Source organism: Sturnira hondurensis, unplaced genomic scaffold (genome assembly GCF_014824575.4).
Source record: "Sturnira hondurensis isolate 20B ecotype Veracruz unplaced genomic scaffold, ASM1482457v3 Scaffold0014112, whole genome shotgun sequence".
Classification (NCBI taxonomy): domain Eukaryota; kingdom Metazoa; phylum Chordata; class Mammalia; order Chiroptera; family Phyllostomidae; genus Sturnira; species Sturnira hondurensis.
Window position 1 is genome coordinate 248,343 of NW_028086743.1, and position 25,593 is coordinate 273,935.

General features: G+C 36.9%; 1 pseudogene; it reads left to right on the plus strand.

Moving 5' to 3' along the window:
- Positions 1-249: 249 nt before the first annotated feature.
- Positions 250-5,316, plus strand: LOC118998434 (general vesicular transport factor p115-like; annotated as a pseudogene).
- The last annotated feature ends 20,277 nt before the right edge of the window (positions 5,317-25,593 follow it).

The following is a 25,593-nucleotide window of genomic DNA, read 5'->3' on the forward strand; positions in this document are numbered from 1 at the left end:
TAACTAATTAGGCGATCAAGCCACTCAAGAGTTTACAGCATATGTGGTTTGAAAACTAGCCCCTTAACAAATGACAGTGACAATATGATTCATAAACACAGCAGCAGGGTGTTTAAGGGCTTAGAGGGCTAGAGTGGCTCATAAGTAGGACGCAGTGGTTGCTGCGGAGTACAGAGTTCAGGCTTGGGGACTGGCTCATGTGGATGGTGGGGAAAATTATCTTTTCTTACTGAGCTTGTATACCGGTGCATGAATGGCAAAACAAATTTCTTCTGTGGAGTAATGGGGGATAAGAGCACTGGACCCCAGAATACAGAAGCCTAGACAATTCAAAAGCTTTATGACAGAGTAACTTCATCTACTTTACTGGATAATGGGAGAAATGCCATGTGTGCTCTCAAATCAGTATCTAAGAAATATCACTTGGAAGTGGTTATTCAAGATATAGAACATTGTATCCATGTTCTACAAACAGATCATTTGAATTCTGAAATAATATTTATGACTTGGAAACACTATATGATAACTTATGATGACTAAGAAGAACTAGAAGAGGACTTCCAGCCAAGATGGAGGTGTAGGTGGAAACACTGTGCCTCCTCGCGCAACCAAGTTTAGAGACAACAAAGTTTTAGTAACAAAAACACAACCAAAACATAGAAAATTGAACTATGTGGAAGTCCGACAACAAGGAACCATACAGCCAGACTGGTAAAAGGGGCAGAACCAGCGGCAGAGTGGGGTCGGGCAGGAAAGATCCCCCTGACTGACCTAGGTGAACAGGCAGCCATTGGCGGATCCCAGGTCTGGGATAGCAACAGGTGGACCCAGTGAGGGCACAAAGTGACAAGCTGACCGTGGTCACACATTCTCACGCAGATAAATCAAGCAAAGGAGTGAGCAGTGAGACAGACCAAACAGGCCCCAGTGGAGGGAAGCAGCAGAGTGAACTGCCATTGCCCCTCTTTGACCCTGCCCCCACATGCAGCATCACACCCCAGCAACTGAGTTGCCCCACCCTGGTGAATACCTAGGGCTCTGCCTCTCAAACGTAAGAGGCATGGACAGATCAAAAGATTATGTCTCAAGAAGAACTCAAAGCCCCAGAGCCAATAACTCTAAGCAACAAATAGCCAACCTATCAGACACACAGTTCAAAATACTGGTGATCAGAATGCTCACAGAACTGGTTGATTTTAGTCACAAATTAGAGGAACAAATGAAGGCTAAACTGATTGAAATGAAGGGAAATGCACAGGAAATCAATGGTGGTAGAAAGGAAACTGGGACTCAAATCAAGGGAGTGGACCAGAAGGAAATAAAAAATGACCAAACAGAAAAGTATGAAGAAACAAGAATTAAAAAAAAAAAAATGAGGAGGGGCTTAAGAACCTTCAGGACATCTTTAAACATTCTAACATCTGAATTATAGGAGTACTAGAAGGGGAATAGAAAGAGAAAGTGGAAAACATATTTGAACAAATAATAAAGAACTTCCCCAGTCTGGCAAAGGAAATAGACTTCCAGGAAATCCAGGAAGCTCAGAGAGTCCCAAAGAAGTTGGACCCAAGAAGGAACACACCAAGGCACATCATCATTACATTAGCCAAGATTAAAATGAAGGAGAGAATTCCAGAAGCAGCAAGAGATAAGGGGACAGTCACCTACAAAGGAGTAACCATCAGACTGTCAGTGGATTTCTCAAAAGAGACCTTCCAGGCAAGAAGGGGCTGGAAAGAAGTATTCCAAGTCATGAAATCCAAAGACCTACATTCAAGATTGCTCTATTCAGAAAAGCTTTCATTATAATGGAAGGGCAGATAAAGTGCTTCTCAGATAAGATCAAATTCAAGGAGTTCATCATCACCAAGCCCTTATTATATGAAATGTTAAAGGGACTTATCTACGAAAGAGAAGATAAAAAACATGAACAGTGAAAGGACAGCAAACTGACAGTTATTAACAACCATACCTAAAACAAACGCAAACTAAGAGGACAGGAGTGGAACCATAGAAATGAAGATCACATGGAGGGGGTTAGAAACAGGTGAGTGGGAGGAGGAGAAGGGGGGAGAAGGTACAGAGAATAAGTAGCATAGACAGTAGGTAGAAAATAGATAGGGGGAGGGCAAGAATAGTAGGGGAAATACAGAATCTAAAGAACTTGAGACACGTGGACATAAACTAAAAGGGGGAATGGTGTAGGAGGGGCTGTACAGGGTGGAGGGGAATGAAGGAGGGGAAATAGGACAAATGTAATGGCATAATCAATAAAATGTATTTTTAAAAAAGAACTAGAAGAAAATTCCACAAGACAGAGTGTAGATTTGGGGAGCCAGTTTGTAGAAATTTTCATTAATTATCAAGAAAATGCTACTTTCTTGTTATCTTTATGGGAGGAGTTTGATTTCCACATCCGCTGCCCTGGTGTGAACTTCTTACTTCTCTTTTAAAATACTTAGGGCCTCAGGTGCAACAAATTATTTCAGTCAGTCCAGTGGATATTTCATCATTGATGGACTTATTAGCAGATTCAGTTACATGTTACAGGAAGTCATATGTAGTAATGGTGTCTTACTGCTGCAGGCACTGACAAGAAGTAATGGAGCAATCCAGGGAGTTGTTGCTTTTGAAAATGCTTCTGAGAGACAACTGAACATCATTACAAAGGAGGGCAAGAGTGATGAAGGTATAGTAATAGAAGACTGCTTGATTTTGCACCAAAATTTATTTATTTTTTATTTTTTTTCTTAAGATGTTATTTATTTATCTTTAGAGGGGAAGGGAAGGAGAGAGGGAGAGAAATATCAGTGTATGGTTGCCTCTCATTTGTCTCCTGCCAGGAACTGGCCTGCAACCCAGGCATGTGCCCTGACTGGGAATCGAACCGCGATCCTCTGGTTCGCAGGCCCGCGCTCAATCCACTGAGCTACACCAGCCAGAGCTGCACCAAAATTTATTTTAAAAAACATCAGTTTCAGTCAAAACTTTTCTTTATTGTTGGTCAAATACATTTGTCTCCATTTTCACCCCACCTCGGCCTCCCACCCCACCTATCCCCACCTTCCACCCTGGAACCTACCCCCTTTGGCTTTGTCTATGTGTCCTTTATTCACATTCCTTGATGGACCTTCCCATATCTTCTCCCATTATCCCTCTCCCTTGCTCCTTTCTGGTTATTCCCAGTTAGTTATTTATTTTAATGTTTCTGGGTATATTTTCTTTGTTTTTTTTTGTTTTGTTAATTAAGTTTCACTTATAGGTGAGATCATATGGTATTTGTCTTTCACCACCCAGTTTATTTTGCTTAGCATAATGTTCTCCAGTTCCATCCATGAAGGGTAGGACCTCCTTCTTTCTTTCTGGTGCATAGTATTCCAAAATGTTCTTAAGGAAGGTTCATATAGTCAGTGTACAAAACCTTGGTTTGAAAATGGAGATGAAAATTCTGACTGGTCTGAACAGAGAGTAATGGATCTACAATGAATGCTACATCTGGATCTACAATGAATGCTACATCTCTGTTCATGTCCTGGTATCTCCCACCAACCCTCCTGGGACTACCAGTAGCTGCCAGAAAGCCATGTTCCAGTGTTAGCATATTGCAGCAGTTTTCCACCGTTCTATTGGCTACTGGAGTTCCTGCTGAAGAGAAGAAGAAGTAAACATTAAAACAGAATGATAGTGTTGTGACTCCTTACAAAAATGTAATTCAAGAGAAAGATCTGCAACTTGAGGAATTAAAGCAGCAGATTTCTACATTGAAATGTCAAAACAAACAGCTCCAGACAAACAGTCACACAGCAGGTATCTCAGATTCTGAGGCACAAGGATCAGCACAATCTTCCTAAAGTGTAGTGAGGAAAAGACAATCAGCATCAAGGTTCTTATGGGACTCAGGTAGATGGCTTTCAACCACAAGAAAATGGTAGGTAGTGAAAGGAAACAGAAGGATTAAACTAAGTAACAGTTAGGAACTCTTCCATTACATATATGAATATACTACTGTTAAATACTATACTGATTTAGAATGTAAAAGAATAAGATGGATCTTTGGAAGTATTCATAGAAAAGGGATAACAGTGATTAGCTGTGGTGAAAGCCTGAGGAAGGGGAGGAGAATTATATTCAAGGGGGACTTACATGTAATTAATTTATGTGCAATTTAAAAAAATTAATAAGACTATATTCCTGAATTTATGAGTTACTTGTAATAATCAAAAATAAATTTAAAAATCTTTTCAATGATAGGAGAAAAAATAATTAGGAACTAATCTATAAAGTCAATTGATTGTTAAGAACTCTTTGATTTAAAAAAAGTTGAAATCTTTTCTGGCTGGTATGGCTCAGTGGATTGAGCATGCCAGCCCGAGAACCAAAAAGTTGCCAGTTTGACTCCCAGTCAGAGCACATGCTGGGGCTTCATGCCTACAGACAACCCATTAATGTTTCTATTTCTCTCACACATTGCTGTTTCTCTTCTTCTCTTTCTTTGTCCCTTATGCTGTCTCTAAAAATTAACAAATGAAATCTTTAAAAATTAAAAAAAAAATTGAAATCTTCCCAAACATTCCCAGATACAAATGAAGCAACAGCTTCAGCTAGAGATTCTGAAACAAATTGCAGAATTAAAACAAGAGCTGGAAACATTAATCTCTCAGCTGAATTCACAATTTGTGGAGATCACCAAACTACAGAAAAGCAGGAGCTGTTACAGAAAATAGAAGCAATTGCACAATCAGTTCCCGTACCAGGAAAGAATGAAACTATAATAGCTACAAAAACTACTGATGTAGAGGAAGACTGCCAGCATTATTACAAGAGACTAAAGAATTAGAGAATGAAAAAAAAGCTTCATGTGAGGAAAGAACTGCCATTAAAGAGCAGCTGGACTCATTTAACAATATCCGTGTCATTTTACAAAATGAGAAACACTAGCTCGAGGTGAACATTACAGAATCTAAGAAAAGAAGAAGGTCATTTCCTTGTGCATTTGGCTGATCAGGATGAGAAAACATTGTCATTACAATGACCAGAAAGAAGAGGGGAGGGAATTTCAGGGGAAATTGGGGAGGGATTTAGAGGACCATATATAAAGGATACATGGACAACAACTGGGAATGGTGGAAATGGGAGGGAGCAGGGAGTACAGGGGGTGGGATGGGATGGGAATAATAGACAGAAAACTGTACTTGAAAAATAATTAAATAAATTTTAAAAAAGAAAACATTGTCATTAAAGAATAAACTCAAGGAACTCTGTAATCCAGAGGAAAAAGAGGATGAACTTGAATCTACGACCAAGATGATAGGATGATGAAAAGATGATGACAAAGACCAGGGTAATGTCCAGCTTTAAAATCTCTAGGAATAATATAAAACATTTTGTAATTTTGAACATGGAGTCTTAAGGCAATGCTTTGTTTTACCTCCACAAAAAATAAAACTTAATAAGCCAAGTGGAAACATTCACCATAAGACCAAATTTTACACATATTGAAAATTGATAAAACTCTAACCTTATGCAGAACATGAATTTTTATTGAAATTCATGTGAACCATCTCAAATTATAAACTTTAAAGATCTCCAGACACCAAAAATATACCATTTTAAGGCTTGTGGTGGCAGCGCTATTTGCCTTAGTTCACTTGTTGACATAAGTCCATAATAATAAAATAAAACTTATTATTTTTACTTTTCAGATTTTGTGACTTTAGATACTAACACTGTAGGAGACTGTTCTGCATGGCGTGGGCCAAGCTCGCACTCAGAGATGCACAGGACCGGCACCCACAGATAGGTTCTCCCATAGGGAACCAGGACTGCAATGTGCCTAGGCTGCTTTGAGTCTTGCTTTTTGCTAAAAAGCTCTCTCACCTGGATTTGTGGCAAACATTTACTGCAAAGCAACTTCCTATAATCCATGCTAAACCCTCCAAGGACGAGTGTAACCAGTTCAACCACTTTTGCCCTTTTCATTTGCAAATATCCTTCTACAGTGACATGATTAGCAGCATCCAGTACTTTGTTGTCTGTAAAAGGTAACCACCTAAAGCAAATCTGTGCATAGTAAATGAGGACCATCAGGCATATGCCAAGGAACCCAATAAAGGCCTGGTCATGGCAAGGGCCGCAGCTTTTGCTCCCCTTGAGAGAAAAAGCAATGCCCACCCTTTTCCTCCACCGGACCTGGTAGTCTGTGTGAATGTCTCATTTCATCCCTAAGACATGGACACTGCAAGCCAGTGTCTGCATCATAACACATTTGATTTGATGTGTCTTGGAATCATTGTTTCTAAATTCAGTATTCCAGTTCATAGCTAACAATTTACTTTTAAAGAAATGCATTTAGCAAGATAGCACGGGCAAGAGGTAGCGGGGCCGGATATACATCACCAGCACTCCACCCAGTGTTATTCCTGATATGGCAAGATAGGACAGTTTATAATAAGTGTCTTGACACCTGATATGACTGCATTCAGTGCCTCAGCTAAGAAACAGGAGTATGTTGACACAGTGTTAAAGAAAATTTCTGAAAAACTTATGCAACAGTGTGATTGGTTTTGGTTTTAACCTAAATGTTAAAACAAAATACTAATTAACCAGTCATGCTACTCAGACTTAGTATTGTTGTTTGATTATCATACAGCATATTATGTTCCTAGTTTTTAACAGACCCAGACTACAGCCCTGGCTGGTGTAGCTCAGTGGATTGAGAGCTCACTGGCCTTCAAACCAAAAGATCACCAGTTCAATTCCCAGTCAGGGCACGTGCCTGGGTTGCAGGCCAGGTCCCCAGTAGGGGGCATATGAGAGGCAATCATGCATTGATGTTTCTCTCCTCTTTCATTCTCCCTTCCTCGGTCTAAAAATAAATAAAAAAAATATTTTTGAAAAAGACTCAAACTATGATTTATACAATTTATTGGTGTTTTTGCTGAATAGGTTTAAGTCAGATAATAGATTTCTAAAAGCAAATGAAACAATGTGTCAAAATGTAATGTTTTTATAATAAAAATAAGTATTTTGTAAAAAAGAAAATGCAGCTGCAATATCAAGGATTATTTATTTGTCTGAGAGTTCTAATTTACAGATAAGGTCAGAAATTAGTCAGATGGACAATGAAACCAAGAAGAAAATCACCAGAGTGCAGACAAGGCACAGGGTCTACAACCAGGGACACACACATGCATCTAGATCACAAAGTTGAGATTCAAAAGTGCAAGGCAGAAGTCAGCAGCCAGAAGGATCACACAGAAGAGCAGTGGACTGAGCACGGGCCTTGAAGCAAAGAAGAGCAGAAAACAGTAACAGACTGGAAATAAGGACCAGACACACAATAATACTACAGTTGCAGCAGCTATTTGAGTCAGCTGCAGGCTTCCTAAATGATTTTTGATAAATGCAATGGCTAAACCCAGTGCACCTTGCCTGGGGGAAGGACCTAATTGTTGGCAGCTATCTAAAAGCAAGATGCCAAAACTGGGGAAAGCAGCAGTTCCAGTATGACAGATTATACCCAGCAGACCTGAAACTTAAATTTGGAGCCATTCCTGAGACTGATCAAAATTCCATAATTAAAAAAAATATTCTATAAAGTCATTTGTATTGTAATTTAAATATATAATTTCACTATATCAACCAATGATTTTATTGAGACATTTGAATCTTTCCTAAAATTTCGCCTCTAATTATAAATCTTGTTTCACCTTCACTTCATCTTACCCAAAGTGTATCTATAAAGGCTCTTTTGCCAGAGTAGAAGTGTGCATTCATTCATCCAAATAAAACCCTGGAGCTGAAGAACACAAAGTGACATAAAATTGCTCTCAGATAAGGTTATTAATTTAAATTTAATATTTCCAATGTCTTATAATATTTATAATCATAATCTTTAACGCCAAAAATGCACAACAGTTCTGTGACTCTTATTTGTTCTAAGGTGATGAGAAATGAATGACATGGGATTGATTTTAAAGGCTAACTGTATTTGGGAATTTGTCAGGAACCAGCATCAGGGGAGATATATTTTACTGAGACTGAAGAAGAGTGAAATTTAACATTTTCAAGAACTACACAAATATATTTTTTCAAATGTGTACATGAACAAAAGTAGGTTTACCAATATAAGTTGTTTCAAAGGAACTCAGCATCCTGTAGCAAATGTCATATTAAAATGTATAGAATGTTATCTTCTGCAAATAAACTGTCATATCTATTGTCACTGGATGATGGGTGGAAAAAACATGCAGTTCCTATTGATCTAGTACACTGTACTGCCTTCCAGATCTTTCAACATTTTGTGATAAATTGTACCTACCAGCTTTCTTCTGAATCATTCATTTGATTTTTTTCTGAGGCCATAATCCTATCAGATACCTGAAGAGTTTCTATTGTCTTGACTGAGATTACAGTTAATTGGCACAAACTGAGTCTGCCTTACAGATCACCCATTTCTTTTTTTTTTTTTTTGCAGTATTAATTTTTTTTCAATTTTTTTATTTAATTATTTTTCAAGTATAGTTTTCTGTCTATTACTCCCATCCCATCCCACCCCCCACCCTCCCCCCTCCCTCCCATTTCCACCCTTCTCAGTTGTTGTCCATGTATCCTTTATATAGGCTCCTCTAAATCCCTCCCTTATTTCCCCTGAAATTCCCTCCCCTCTCCCCTCTGGTCACTGTCAGCCTGTTCTCTATTTCAGTGTCTTTGGTTATATTTTGCTTGCTTGTTTGCTTTGTTGTTTAGCTTCCTGTTAGAGGTGAGATCATATGGTATTTGTCCTTCAACACCTGGCTTATTTCACTCAGCATAATGCTTTCCAGTTCCATCCATGTTGTTGCAAAAGGTAGGAGCTCCTTCTTTCTTTCTGCAGCATAAAATTCCATTGTGTATATGTACCATAGTTTTTTGATCCATTCATTTACTGACGGGCACCTAGGTTGCAGCACAATTTACAATAGCCAAGAGTTGGAAGCAACCTAGGTGCCCGTCAGTAAATGAATGGATCACCCATTTCTTTCCTTATGACTTTGTGCAAGAAACTTTGCTCAGTGTTAGTTTCCAGTGGAGTCCACTATTCCTTGTTCTGCAAAACTCACAAATGTGTGAGACACAAAAAGGCAACTGACTACAAAAATATTACTGAAAAAGTTAAAGCAATATGAACATTACACTACAGCTATACATTGTTTCTTGTGCTTCACTGTATTGCACTTCACAGATGTGCTTTATTTGAAGCAAGACTCTCCTCCAGAAGAGATATCTACTCACTTTATTATGCTATTCACTTTATTGCAGCGGTCTGGAATAGAACCTGCAATATCTCTGAGGTATGCCTGTATTATAATGATGAAATGTGTTTGGTCCTTCACTATTTTTAACATTATCTAGACATTTTACCAATTCTATTTCTCACTACCCTCACTCCAACCTAGCTTTGTATGCCACTAAGCTAAGAGAAAATAATCAGTGCTTTGTGTATGTGTACCATCTAGACTTCCAGTGACATACAAACAGCAGAAGGCAAAAGTGGGAGAGTTTATGAATTCTTCTAATCTTATCTCTTTTCATTTGTCATTGTTCACAGGTTTCATTGTAGTGCCTATGCAAGCCAGCCCATGTTTCTTTTACTGGAGGTTCTAATGCTTTTCACACTCTTATGTATCCCCAGAAAGCTTACATCATGCTATGATTTCTTACCTTCCTCTAAAGTTCTAAGATTTTAAAAGAGGAGTCTGAAGCAGACCAAAAGCAAGCACATCTTTTCTCAGGGATGTGAGTAGACAATATGAGACCAATGCAAGGGTTTTCCCCCAAAATTCTCTGGCCTCACATTCATTACTGGCTCATGTGAAGAGGGCTGTGCTAGCATTTTCAGTAAGTAAACAATCTATTTTTGCTGAACTACTGACATCTAGATACATGGTCCCTTGTCTGAACCAGGTACCATAATCAATAGAGGAAAATAAGAAACCATTGTTTATTTCAAGGAAACACAATTAATTACAAAGATGCTGCATAATTGCTAAGAAAAAAAGAGTGCCCACTTATGATACCTGATATATGACAGAGGAAGAATGAACAAATCATGGGCATTGGGGCAGTGACTCCAAACTCTGGGTCCACCATAGAATCTCCAGAAATGGTTGTTAAAAATAAAGGCCTTCCCTCCCCTCAAGTCCCTCTTCTCCCACTGAATCAGGAATTTAGGGAGGAGACCAAGAAACCATATACTAAAACTGACTCTATGGCAGCTACTTTATAGCCCATAGAGTCCTGCAAAATCACATAGTTCAAACTATTTATATTAATGGATAATGTCAAAACTCAGAGACTAATTGAACTGCTCAGATCCCCTCAACACACCATAGTTAACAAGAACCCAATTTCCTAGCCCCAACTTTTTCCTCCCCATTTGCTGTCTGCATATGATCAAGATGGTTATGTAGATGCCATATTTACCAGTATACCTGTCCTTGGAAAAATCAATATATCAAGGAAGTCTACCTTAGGCTTATTTTTTATTCCCCTGAACCTAACACTTCATTCTTTATCAGGAAACCCCCTTCACCTATGTCTGGTTTGTAAATATAAACAGAGAAGCAGATCTTGCCTCAGTAAAAGACCTGGGGCATATACGCTACTATGGACATCTGGATTTATTAGTGTGAATAGTCTAACCAATCCTATCCCTAAATGAAAAAATAAATAACATTGTTAAAAATGGCACTAACAACCATTTTTGTGAACTGCGTAAATCAATCAAAGGAGAACTAGAGATTAAGAAGCAACTTACTCTTACAAACTGATACAGCTTTGCATGGTAACAGTGAAAATATGCAGCCTTTTTTGCCAGATTGCAATCCTCCCAAATGGGCTGGTAAGAACTGATTTTACAAATGAGGGAAGGATGGAAAAACTAGCAACATTGTTGCCAAAGATGGTGGAATTTATTTTAACAAAGTGATATAAATCAGTAGAGACATTGTCAGTAAATGCAACAAACTGAGTAGGAAACAGTTGGGAAAACCTTCTGATCGTCTAGCTTGACCTTTTCATCTGAAATGAATCATTCATTGATTTCTGAAGAAAGATTTAGCATGAAGATTCTTTTTTTTTTAAATTTACCACAACAGGCATATTGGGACATGGCTCTAACCAACTAAGCTACCAAGCCAGGGCTAGCATGAAGATTCTTTTTTTAAAAAAGAGCCAGAAGGCCAATGGCAAGCTCTCCATACTTTGCTAGTTGACTGGGTTGTATTTAGACTTGAAGGGAGGCACAGCAATTCCAGCTGTAAGTGAAAGCCAAAGAAAGCTTGAATATCAGCTAAACTTTCAATGTGTTTCAGTAGAAGATATAAGAGGTTGCAATTGTGGAAAGAACATAAAGGAGGGGTACATTTTCCATAGTTTGAATCCACACTTGCTACAAAAAAAATAAAGAACAAAGAGACAGGGAAAACCATGGGAGAGAGAGAAAAAAAAGTCGAAATTCTATTTTGTTACAATATTATATCTAAAATTTACATATTCAACAACAACAACAACAAAACTTAAGACAGGCAAAGAAATAGAAAAACGTGATCAATATCCAGGAACAAGACAGTTAATAGAAACTGTGGCCTGTGATTGTGGCACGATAGTGGATTTAATCTTATTTTTGTGTGTGTGTGGATACACACACACAGATACACAGGGACACAAACTAAAACTAAAATGAACATTCACTAATTCACTAGAAAAGTTCAGCATCAGATTTGAGAAAAAATCAGTAGATGAAGATAAATCAACAAAGATTATGAAATCAGAGTAAATTAAAATATGAAGAAAATATGCAGAACCTGATTGAGGGGTTTCTTCAAGTGTATCAACATAATTACAATGAAAAGACCAGAAGAAGAAAAGAAAGAGCAAGAAAAAATAATATTTAAAACCTTCTCAAATTAGCTGTAAACCATTAACCTGACCATTCAAGAAACTCAGTGTACTTCGAGTAGAATCACACAAAAAGGCCAATATCTAATAGAAAATGTTCCAAAGACAAAACAAGACAAAAATCTGAAAAGCAATGAGAGAAAGTGATCCACTGGGATATGTCTGTCTAAGTCCAAGTCTATCATTTGTTTTCTATCACAGAAAAAAACCTATGAACCAGGTAATAACTATCTAAAGAAATACTGTCAGAAACTTACAAAATTTGATGGAAGACACAAATCTGTATATTCAAGAATCTCTTTTTTTTTCAGTATAATTTATTGATTGTGCTATTACAGTTGTCCCATTTTTTCTTCCCTTTATTCCCCTCTGCCCTTCATCCTTCCCCTACCAGCATTTCCCACTTAGTTCATATCTGTGGGTCAAACATATAAGTTCCTTGACTTCTCCATTTCCTCTACTATTCTTAACCTTCCCCTGTCTAGTTTGTCCCTTGAATTTATGGTTCTTATTCTCTGTACCTTTTCCCCATTCTCCTCCCCACATCTCTCCACTGATAACACTCCATATGATCTCCATTTCTATAATTCTGTTCCTATTGTAAGTTTTTGTTTAGTTCATTTTTTTCTTAGGTTCAGTTGTTAATAGTTGTGAGTTTGTTGTCATTTCACTGTCCATAGTTTTGATCATCTTCTTTTTCTTAGATGAATCCCTTTAACATTTCATATAATAAAGGCTTGGTAATGATGAATTCCTTTAAATTGACGTTATCTGGGAAGCACTTTATCTGCCCTTCCACTCTAAATGAAAGTTTTGCTGGATAGAGCAATCTTGGATGGAGGTCCTCACCTTTCATGACTTCCAATACTTCTTTCCAGCCCCTTCTTGCCTGTAAGGTTTCTTTTGAGAAATCAGCTGATTGTCTTGGGGAATTCCTTGATAGGTAATTGTCTCCTTTTTTCTTACTTCTTTTAAGGTCCTCTCTTTATCTTTAACTTGGGTAATGTAATTATGATGTGCCTTGGTGTGTGTAGGCTTGGGTCTAACTTCTGTGGGACTCTCTGAGCTTCCTGGACTTTCTGGAAGTCTGTTTCCTTTGCCAGATCAGGGAAGTTCTCCTTCATTATGTTTTCAAATAAGTTTTCCATTTTTTGTTCTTCTTTTTCTTCTGACTTCCTTACGATTTGGATATGTGAACATTAAAAGTTGACCCAGAGGTTCCTAAGCCTCTCTTCTTTTTTTTTGAATTCTTGTTTATTCATTCTATTCTGGTTGAATGTTTATTCTTCTTTCTGCTCCAAACTGTTGATCTGAATCCTGGTTTCCTTCCCTTTACTATTGGTTCCCTGTATATTTTTATTTATTTCTCTTCTCATAGCCTTCACTTTTTACTCTATTTTTTTTTTTTTTTACCATACTCAACTATTTCTGTGAGCATTCTGATTACCCATGTTTTGAATTGTGCATCTGACAGGTTGACTATCTTTTCATCTCATAGTTGTATTTTTTTTCTGGAGCTTTAATTTGTTCTTTCATTTGGGCCATATATTTTTTATCTTGGCTTGCCCGTTACATAGTAAGGGGCAGAGACTTAGGCATTGGCCAGGGTGGGGCAACACAAATCACTAAGATATGGCACTGTATTTGGGGAAAGGGAGGGTTTGAGAGGGAACAATGCCGCTTTTTCAGCTCTCAGCTGGCTTTCAGTCACTTCCTCTGCTACCCACTAGCAAATTAGGCTCTTCTGGTGTTGATTCCTGCATGGGTAGTTTTGTGTACATCCTAGGACCCTGTGGATCTGTCTGATGAACTTTCCCATGAGGCTGGGAGTCTCTCTCATCACCTCAACTCCCACAGATTTTCATAGCTAGAAGTTTTGAGGTTTTATTTTCCCACACTGGAACCGTGGTTGAGTGGTCTGCCTTCCTCCCCAGTAGTTCCTCCTGGCTTATCCAGTTTATCTGTGTGCACATGTGGGACTTCCCGATCTGCCAGCCACTGTCTTGCCATGCATCCTCTCTGCCCCAGGTGCCCATCTGCACCTCTCCTACCAGTCTGGATGAATGTTTCTTCTTTAATAACTCCTTGGTTGTCAGATTCCATATGTTTCAATTATCTGGCAGTTCTGGCAGTTTTGTTTTTAAATTTGCTGTTGTCCTCCTTTTTGTTGTTCAAGGAGGCAAATTGTATCTACTTATACTTTCATCATGGTTGGAAGTCCTTTTAAATTCAAGAATCTCAATGAATTATAAGCAAATACATTCAAAAAGGTCCAAATGGATTCCCATTATAATCAATGGATAAATAAATGAACAAATTATGGCATATATACAAAATACCATACCTGGCATGGTATTTCTTCAGTCATAAAAATAAAATTACTGATAAATATTAATAATTAGATAACTAGGAAAACATTATGCTAATCAAAAGAAGCCATGTAGAAGTTCACATATTACATAACTTGTCTTGTACGATTTATCCAGCATATACAAATTTATAGAGACATCAATTTACCATGAAATAGGGGAACAGTGAATGAAGACTGATTACATACTGGGTATAATGTGTTTTGTTAGGTGATAATTTTACTGAACAACAAGGTAAATCGACTAAATATCACATTAGATTTTATCAGGCAAGATATATAAGTCACACTCTCATTTTTATATGTCTCAAATTTTTTGTTGAAAAACTGAACAATAATTATAAAATAATAATTATATAATTTGTATCATATAGAGATGTTATATATAAAATGATGATTTCACTTCACTATAGCTAATTGAGGCAATTGTGGTATATTTCATTAGAAGTAAGTTAGTATTAATTTGAAGATGGTTGTCATAAATTAAGATTTACATTTTAATACCTAAAGCAACCAGTAAATGAAAAACTAAAAATATAAATATCAATTAAGAGTTAAAAGTGTATACTGAAATAATTGTATGCCACAAAAATATAAAATTAGGAAGAAATAAACACAATATGTGTGGAAAATAAATAGCATGTTTTCACAAATCCAACCATTACTTTATTAATTTTAAATAAAATGGGCTAACCTCTTTAAACAGAAGCCAATGATTTTCAGACTCTAAAAAGCAAGATCCAACTATATATTGCTTACAAGAAGAGAGCAGTATGACAGCTTGTGGGTAGGTGTGTTTAGTGTGTGGAGGATTTGAGAATAAAAGGAAAGGACTCATGGACATAGACAACAGTGTGGTGATTGAGGGGGAAGGGGAACAAATGGTAGTGGGAAAAATAGAATAAAAAATGTAAAGGCATATTTTATATTAAAGTAGAAAGGTTGAAGTTAAACATTAAAAATGTATATCATACAAACATTAACCAGTAGAAAACCAGAGTGTCTAAACCAGCAACTTTCAATATTTTCTTTTTTTTCTTTTTGTTCAAGTACAGTTGTCTCCATTTCCCCCTCAACATGCTTTCTTACACCAGCCATCCCCACCTTCTTTCCTCAATTCTACCCTCCTTTGGGTAGGATTTGTTCATATGTCCTTTATACATGTTCCTTGACAACCCTTCCCCCTTTTCTCCCAATTGTCCCCTCCCACACCCCCCTGATTACCATCAGTTTATTCTTAATTTCAAGGTCTCTGGTTATATTTTGCTTCCTTGATTGTTTTGTTGATTAGGTTCCACTTATAGGTGAGATTATAAGGTATTTGTCTTTCACTACTTGGCTTATTTCACTTAGCATAATGCTCTCCAGATTCATTCAAGCTGTCACAAAGGGTAGGAACTCCTTCTTTCTTTCTTCTGGGAAGTATTCCATCATCTAAATGTACCACAGTTATTTGATCCACTCATTTACTGATGGGCACTTAGGTTGCTGCCAGAACTTGGGTATTGTAAATTGTGCTGCTATGAACACTGGGGTGCATAGGTTCTTTTGAATTGGTGCTTCAGGATTTTTTGGGTTATCTCATGGCACACATAAACTAATTACTAAAATTCTGTGGTACACCAAAAAAAATTTTAGCCAATCTGACAAAAATAAGTATAAATTTTGATTCCTTCACACCAGACAGTTTTTGTTGTGTTGGCTGTTGTCACTTTATTATTTGACACTCTAAGAGAAAAGAAGCCAGTGTCCCTGACTAAAATAGTCAAATACTGCAGTTTTGAAAAATTCTTGTGGCCCACTGGTTGAAAGTCACTGGTCTAAACTAATATCAGACAAGAAATTTAAAGCAAGGCAAAAATATCAAGACAAATTTTAAACATGAGTTCTATAACATGAAAGGGTTAATGCAATAGGAAGATGTTAAATTTGTATATGTATATTCACATAACAGTGTGTCAAAATATATACCACAATAAATTACTAAACTTAAGAAACACCTATTAAATATTACAGTTGTGGATAAAATTCTTCTTCCACTAATTGATAAAAATAAATATAACTTTAGAAATACAAGTGTTGAATAAAACTTTTAACTAAATTGTTTATATATAACACATAACACATATAGCTATTTATAATGTATAAACTATATCTATTAGTTTATAAAATTATAGTAATACATATAGTTGTTTATAATATACTATATATTAGTTTGTAGTATATATAACATATATGTTTATAATATATAAACAACTATGTGTGTTATGACTTTTGCCAGTCTCTCCAGGAAAAGTCCGGCCGTTGTTAACATGATAATGGTCTGTAAGACATTGATGTAAACTGGCAGCCAAGGAGAATAGTCTGGAATACACACGTGTGAACATTCATGACTTCACTGTACTTGTCAGTGGGGGGGGGTAGGTGCCATTGAGTGACCATGTGTATACAGTGTGGCTATCACATTCAAAATGACTGAGCAAGTAAAGCTACATCTCTGCACCAAGATTTGCTTTAAGCTTAGAAATTCCTCTGTGGAAACTATTTGGATGATTCAGAAGGCAGCAGCTATGGGCAAGTGGTGATTAACAGCTTCATCCAACATGTGTGCTGTGGTATCATGTCTCATGAACAGTTCTTGTTAAAACATCAAATCACCAAGGTGACTCAGACCCTATATATCCCAGCAACTTCTTGCTTTTCCCCAAACTAAAATTAGCTTCAAAAGGGGAGAGATTTCAGACCATCGATGAGATTCAAGAAAATATGACAGGGCACCTGATGGTGATTGGTAGAACCGTGTGAGGACCCAAGGTGCCTGCTTTGAAGGGGACTGGAACATTATTGTCCTCTGTGCAATGTCTCTTCTTTCTGGTTATCTTCTACAACAAATGTATCTCTTTTTCTCATTACATGGTTGGATACCTTCTGGACAGACCTTGTATATACATATGCATTATACCCAAAATATCATTAGCTTGAAAATAATTAATTTGCTATTGTTGTTAGGTATAGTGTATGTGTGTATGCATATCTACAAATAAGCCTTATTTTCACTAAAAAATAAATATCTAAAATCTCAAACTGAACTATTTACCTCTAGAAGTCTAATCAAACCTAAGAAAAGGAGGAGAATAAGAATATGCAGTAAAAATCAATAGAGTGGAAAACTCAAATGAGCAGAAAAATGAATGAAAGCTAGTTACTTCTCTAGAAAATATCATCAGAGTTGACACACCTTTTCTTAAAGTGGCCAAGAAGAAAGAGAGAAAATAGGCATAATATCAAAATCAGGAATATAACACAACAGACATTACACAAAATACAGGTGGTAAAATCTTGAACATTTCTCTTAGCAATATTTTTTCTGACATATGTTCATGGGCAAGGGCAAAACAAAACTGAAAATAAACAAATGGTAGTCCATTGAACTAAAAGTTTTACCCAGCAAAGGAAACTATCAACAAAATGCAAAGACAACCCACAGAAAAGAAGAAGATATTCACCAATCTTACATCTGATAAGAAGCCCTGGTAAGCAAAATGCTCACAGAACTGATTGAACTCAATAAAAAAATGAAAGAATAAATGAAAGATATGCAAAATGGAATAAAGCAAAATATTAGAGAACCAACAGTGACAGGAAGGAAACCAGGACTCAAAGCAATGATTTGGAACAAAAGGAAGAAATAAACATCCAACCAGAACAGAATGAAGAAGCAAGAACTCAAAAAAATGAAGAGAGAATTTGAACCTCTGGGACGACCTGAAATGTTCCAATATCCAAATAATAGGGGTGCTAGATGGAGAAGAACAGCAAGAAATTGAAAACTCACTTGATCAAATAATGAAGGAAAATTTCCCCAATTTGGTGAAGAAAATAGACTTCCACGAAGTTCAGAAAGCCCAGCAAGTCCTAAAGAAGATGAACCCAAAGAAGAACACACTGAGGCACATCATCATTAAGTTACCCAGGATTAAAGACAAAGGAAAAATCTTAAAAGTAGTAAGAGGAAAGGAGTTACCAACAAAGGAGTTTCCATAAGATAATCAGCTAATTTCTCAAAAGAAAACTTACAGGTGACTTCTGCCAAGATGGAGTCATAGGTGGAAACACTGTGCCTTCTCCCACAACCAAGTTTGAATACAACAAAGGTTTGGAGAACAAAGACATAGCCAAAGGACAGAAAATTGAATTATACAGAAGTCTGACTACATCTAACCATTCAACAGGGATGGTAAGAGGGGCGGAGCCAGCAGCGAGCAGGGTCGGGCAGGACAGATCCCCTGACCTAGGCGCCCAAGTCGCCCGGACCCAGTCAGGGTGTGGGGCAGACTGACCTCGGTCGCACATTCGCGCACAGTGAGACGGACCATGCAGGCCCCAGGGGGCGAGGGCTGACGGCGGTGGCACACTCGCATGCAGTGGGACAAAACGCTTGGACCTGGTGAGGGTGGCGGCTGCCGCACGTGTGGGGGCCGCGGCAGGAGACGGCAGACGGACGCCATTGCTCCTCTTTAGCCCCACCTCCACATACAGCATCACAACCCAGCCACTGAGTTGCACTGCTCTGGTGAACACCTAGGGCTCTGATCCTGCTACGTAACAGGCACAAACAGCCCAAAAGATGGCACAAGAAGAAATCAAAGTCCCAGAGCCAATAACTCTAAGCGACCGAGAATTGCCAGCCTCTCAGAGGCACAATTCAAGACACTGTTTATCAGGATGCTCACAGAACTGGTTGATTATAGTCACAAATTAGAGGAACATATGAAGGCTAAACTAATTGAAGTGAAGGGAGATGTCCAGGAAACCAATAGCGATGGAAAGGAAATTGGGACTCAAATCAATGGAATGGACCAGAAGGAAGAACGAAACATCCAACCAGAAAGGAATGAAGAAATGAGAATTCAACAAAATGAGGAGAGGCTCAGGAACCTCCAGGACATCTTTAAACGTTCCAAGATCCGGATTATAGGGGTACCAGAAGGGGGAAAGAAACAGCCACGAGTGGAAAACTTATTTGAACAAATAATAAAGGAGAACTTCCCCAGTCTGGCAAAGGAAATAGACTTCCAGGAAATCCAGGAAGCTCAGAGAGTCCCAAAGAAGTTGGACCCAAGAAGGAACACACCAAGGCACATCATAATTACATTAGCCAAGATGAAAATGAAGGAGAGAATCCTAGAAGCAGCAAGAGATAAGGGGACAGTCACCTACAAAGGAGTAACCATCAGACTGTCAGCGGATTTCTCAAAAGAGACCTTCCAGACAAGAAGGGGCTGGAAAGAAGTATTCCAAGTCATGAAATCCAAAGACCTACATCCAAGATTGCTTTTTCCAGAAAAACTTTCATTATAATGGAAAGACAGATAAAGTGCTTCTCAGATAAGGTCAAGTTCAAGGAGTTCATCATCACCAAGCCCTTATTATATGAAATGCTAAAGGGACTTATATATGAAAAAGAAGATGAAAAATATGAACAGTGAAAGGACAGCAAATGGACAGTTATTAACAACCACACCTAAAACAAAAGCAAACCTAGAGGACAGCTAGATCAGGAGTGGAACCATAGAAATGAGGAACGCATGGAGGGTTAGCAACAGGGGAGTGGGAAGAGGAGAAGGGGGGAGACGGTACAGAAAATAGCATAGAGGGCAGGTAGAAAATAGATAGGTGGAGTGCAGGAATAGTGAGGGAAATACAGAATCTAAAAAACTTGAGACACGTGGTTATAAACTAAGGGGGGAAGAATGGTGGGGGAGGGAGTGTGTGGGTGAAGGGGAATGAAGGGGGGGATAGAACAACTATAATGGTATAATCAATAAAATATATTTTTTAAAAAAGAAAAAAAAAGAAAACTTACAGGTAAGAAGGGTCTGGAAATAAATATTTCAAGTCATGAAAGGCAAGGACCTACATCCAAGAATACTCTATCCAGCAAAGCTATCATTTATTTAGAAGGGAAGAGCAGGTAAAGTGCTTCCCAGATAAGGTCAGGTTAAAGGAGTTCATCATCACCAAGCCATTATTATTTGAAATTTTAAAGGGACTTATCTAAGAAAAAGAAGATAAAAAATGTGAACAGTAAAATGACAAGAAATTCACAATTATCAAAAAATAAATATAAAAAAGAAAAGAAAAGAAAAACAATAAAAACTAATCAAACAACCAGAACAGGAACAGAATTAGAGAAATAGAAATCACATGAATGGTTTTCAGTGGGGAGGGGGAAAGGAAGAATAGAGGTGAAAAGGTACAGGAAATAAGAAGCATAATTGCTAGGCATTAAATAGGTGGGGAGAGGTCAAAAATGGTATAGGAAACAGAGAACTCAAAGAACTTATATGTACAACCCATGGACATGAACTAAGGGGGAATGCTGGGGGCTTGGGGGATACAGGGTGGAGAGAGGATAAAGGAGGGGAAACTGTAATAGCATTATCAATAAATATATACTTAAAATAAATTAATATCCAAAATTTCTAAATAACTCATACAATGTAACACCAAAAATATCTAAATAAAAAGTGTGAAACAGACATATATAGACATTTCCCCAATGAAGGCATACAGGTGGCTAAAAGACATGTGAAAATGTGCTTAATATCACTAGTCATCAAAGAAACGCAAACTAAAATGACAACGAGAAATCACCTCACACCTTTCATAATGGCTATCAATAAATCAACAAACAAGTGTTGGTGAGAATGTGGAAAAAAGAGAATCCTTGTGCACTGTTTGTGGGAATGCATATTGGTGCAGCCACTATGGAAAACAGAAGATTCCTCAAAAGAAAATTACAAATGGAACTGCCTTATAACCCAGCGATTTAACTTCTGCATATATAAATATATACGAAAAAACCCAAAGCACTAATTCAAAAAATATATGCACCTGTATATTCACTGCAGCATTATTTACAATAGATAGGACATGGAACAACCCAAGTTTCCATCAGTAATCTATTGCATAAAGACAGGTACATATATACACTGAAATATTACTCAGCAATAAAACAAAATGAATCTTCACCCTTTGTGACAGCATTGGAGGATTTAAGGGGTTTTATGCTAAGTGAAATAAGTCAATCAGAGAAAGGCAAATACTTTATGATTTAATTTATATGTGCAGTCTCAAGAACAATATAAATAAACAAATAAAACATAAACACTAATTCATACAGAGAATGGACAGATGGTTGCCAGAGGGAACCATGGGCAGGAGACTGGTTGAAAAAGGTAAAGAAATTGAGAAGTATGGACTGGTAGTTATAAAATAGTCATGGAGAAATAGAGTACAGCATAAGAAACATTGTCAATAACATTGTAATTGTCATGTTTTTTTGTCAGGTGGGTACTAAAAATATTGCAGGTAACACTGTACTGTGCACCTGAAACAAATACAAAATATTATTGAATTTAACTTGTAACTGAAAAAAAAATAAAAATGTTTAATAAATAATCCAGATGGGAACAAATACTATATACTCTTACCTATAAGTGAAACCTAATCAACAAAACAAACAAATGAGCAAAACAGAAGCAGAGACATGGAAATAAAGAAAAACTGACAGTGACCAGAGGGGAGAAAGAAGGAAGGTAATGGGGGAAAGAATGGGAAGAAGTAATCAAAAGAACATGAATAGAGGATACATGGACATGGATAATTGGGGGAGATTGACTGTGAGTTAGGGAACGGGGAGAAAAATGGGAAAAAAGTGGGACAATTCTAACTGAACAACAATAAATAAATATTCAAAAAATGAGAAAGAAGACATATTCAAGGCCAGCTCATCTGCACCAAGAATATTATTTTATTTTAGTAGTTAATAATATATAAATAATTATTGTTATTAGTAAGATAATATTATTTTAATATTATTATTATAAATGTATAACTTACAACACTGTATTAAAAGATCAATTACACACTTCTTTTTTTTTGTTAGTTTACTTGTTTATTTTTTCACTTTTATTTCTTGTTTTTCAAGTACAATTGTCTCCATTTCACTCCCACCACTGGCCCCCACCCCAGGAGTCCTCACTTCCCACCCTCAATCCTATCCCACTTTGACTTTGTCCATGAGTCCTTTATAAATGTTCTTGATTACACTTCCCATTTTTCCCTCCATTATTCCTTCCCACCTCCCCTCTGGTTACTGTCAGTTTGTTCTTAATTTCAATGTCTCTAGTTATATATTACTTCGTTTTTCTTTTGTTTAATAGGTTCCTGTTAAAGGTGAGATCATATGGTATTTGTCCCTCACTGCCTGGCTTATTTCACTTAGAATAATGCTCTCCAGTTCCCTCAATGCTATCACAAAGGGTAGGAGCTCCTTCTTTCTCTCTTCTGAGTAGTATTTGATTGTGTAAGTGTACCATAGTTTTTTCATCCATTCATTTACTGATGGGCACTTAGGTTGCTTCCAGCACTTGGCTATTGTGGATTGTGCTGACATGAACATTGGGGTGCATAGGTACTTTTGAACTGGTGTTTCAAACTTCTTAGGGTATAATTATAACAGTGGAATTTCCAGGTCAAAAGGTAGTTCCATTTTTAGTTTTCTGAGGAAATTCTATACTGTTTTTCACAGGGTTTGAACCAGTCTGAATTCCCATCAACAGTGTACTAAGGTACCATTTTCTTCACAACCCCGCCAGAACTTGTTTGTTGATTTGTTTATGATGGCCATTCTGACCAGTGTGAAGTAATATCTCATTGTGGTTTGAATTTGTATCTCTATGATGGCTAGTGATTCTGAACTTCCTTTCATATATCTCTGAGCCCTCTGTATGTCTTTCTCAGAGAAATGTCTGTTCAGGTCCTTTGCTCATTTTTTTTACTGGATTGTTTGTCTTCCTGGAGTGGAGCCCTGTGAGTTCTTTATATATTTCAGAGATCAAACCCTGTCTGGTGTATCACATGCAAATATATTTTCCCATATATTTGGTTCCCTTTTCATTTTGCTGATTTTTTTTAGCCATGCAGAAGCTTTATATTTTCATGAAGTCCAATTTGATTATTCTTTCCTTTATATCCCTTGTTCTACGGCATATATTGGTGAAAATATTGCTGCATAGAATATTTAAGATTTTGCTCGATATGTTCTCCTCTAGGACTTTTATGATGACATGACTTATATTAAAGCCTTTTATCCATCTTGAGTTTATTTTTGCATATGGTGTAAGTTGGTAGTGAAGTTTCACTTTTGGCATGAAGCTCTCCAGCTCTCCCAACACCATTCGTTGAAGATGCTATTTTTACTACATTTTGTACTTCTGCCCCCTTTGTCAAATATTAATTGACCATCAAGGATTCAGTTTATTTCTGGACTCTCTATTCTGTTCCATTGATCTATGTATCTATTCTTATGCCAGTACAAGACTGTTTGATTTACATTGGCTTTGTGAAACATTTTGATGTCAGGTATTGTGCTTCTTCTTTCTCAAAATTGTTATGGCTGTTTGGGATTGTTTATGATTTCATATACATTTTTGAAAATTTTATTCTATATCTGTGAAGTATGGCATTGGTATTTGTAGGGATTGTGTTGAATCTGTTACTCGCTTTGGGTAGAATGGACATTTTGATTATGTTAATTCTAATCCATGAACATGTTCTGATCTAAACAGTACATGCTCCCATTTATTTGTGTCTTTTTTAATTTCTTTCTTCAGTGTTGTGTATTTTTCTGAGTAATTGTCTTTTACGTCTTTGGTTAGGTTTACTCCTAGGTACTTTGTTTTTCTTGTTGCTATATCCAATCGGATTTCTTTTCCTGATTTCTGTTTCTGATATTTCATTGTTTATGTACAAAAATGACTTTGATGTATAAATGTTGACTTTGTATCATGCTGTTTTGCCAAAATTACTTATTAAGTCAAGTAGGTTTTTCATAGAATCTATAGAATTTTCTATGTACACTACCATGTAATCTGCAAACAATGACAATTTTGCTTCCTCCTTTCCAATTGGAATGTCTTTTATTTCTTTTTCTTGTCTGATTGTTGTGGCTTGGATTTCCAATACTATGTTGAATAGAAGTGGTGAAAATAGACATCCTTGTCTTGTTCCTGATTTTAATGGAAAAGCTTATAGTTTTTGTCCATTTATTTGAATATGATGTTGGCTGTAGGTCTCTTATATATAGCCTTATTTTGTTGAAGTATTCTCCCTCTAATCCCACTTTGCTGAGTGTTTTTTATCATAAATGAGTGCCGTGCCCTATCAAATGCCTTTTCTGCATCTATTGAAATGATCATGTGATAATTGTCTTTGCTTCTGTGTATGTGATGTATTACATTTATTGATTTGAGAATACTGTGCCATCCTTGCACTCCTGGGATGAATTCCAATTGATCATGATGTATGATCTTTTTAATTATTGTTGCATGCAGTTTGCCAATATTTTGTTGAGGATCCATCATCAGCGATATTGCCCTGAAGTTTTTCTTTCTTTGTTGTGTCTTTATCTGGTTTGGGGGTTAGGATGATGCTGACTTTATAAAAAGAGTTTGGGAGTCTTCCCTCATTTTGAATTTTTTGGAATAGTCTGTGATGGATAGGGTTAGTTCTTCCTTAAATATTTGGTAAAATTCTTCTGTGAAACTGTCAGGTCTGGGGCTTTGGTGTGCCAGGGTTGTTGGGTTTTTTTTTTTTTTTTATTACTGCTTTGATTTGGTCAGCTGTTATTCTTCTGTTCAGGCTTTCTATTTCTTCTTCATTCAGTTTTGGAAAATTATATTTTTCTAGTAATTTGTCCATTTCACCTAGGTTTTCAAATTTCTTGGCATGTAGTTCTTCATAATAATTTCTTATATTCCTTTGTATCTCTGTGTTATCAGTTGCAGTCTTTCTTCTTTCATTTATGATTTTGTTTATTTGGGTCCTCTCTCTTTTTTCCTTTATCAGTCTGCTTAAAGGCTTTTCAATTTTGTTTAGCTTTTCCAAGAACCAGTTCCTGGATTTACTGATCCTTAGAATTGCACTTTTAGTCTCTATGTCATTTAATTGTGCTCTGATTATGGTTATTTTTTTATACTTTCTCTGGGCTTTTTTTGTTGTTGGCTTGCAGTTCTTATAGATGTAGGGTTAGGTTGTTTGTTTGAAATGTTTCTATCTTTGTTAGGTAGGTCTGCATTGCTATGAACTTTCCTGTCAGGGCTGTTTTCGTTGTGTCCCATAAATGTTTGACTACTGTGAGTTCATTTTCATTTGTTTCTGGAAACTTTTATTTCTTTCTTGATCTCATTCTTAACCCATTCATTAAATAATAGCATCAT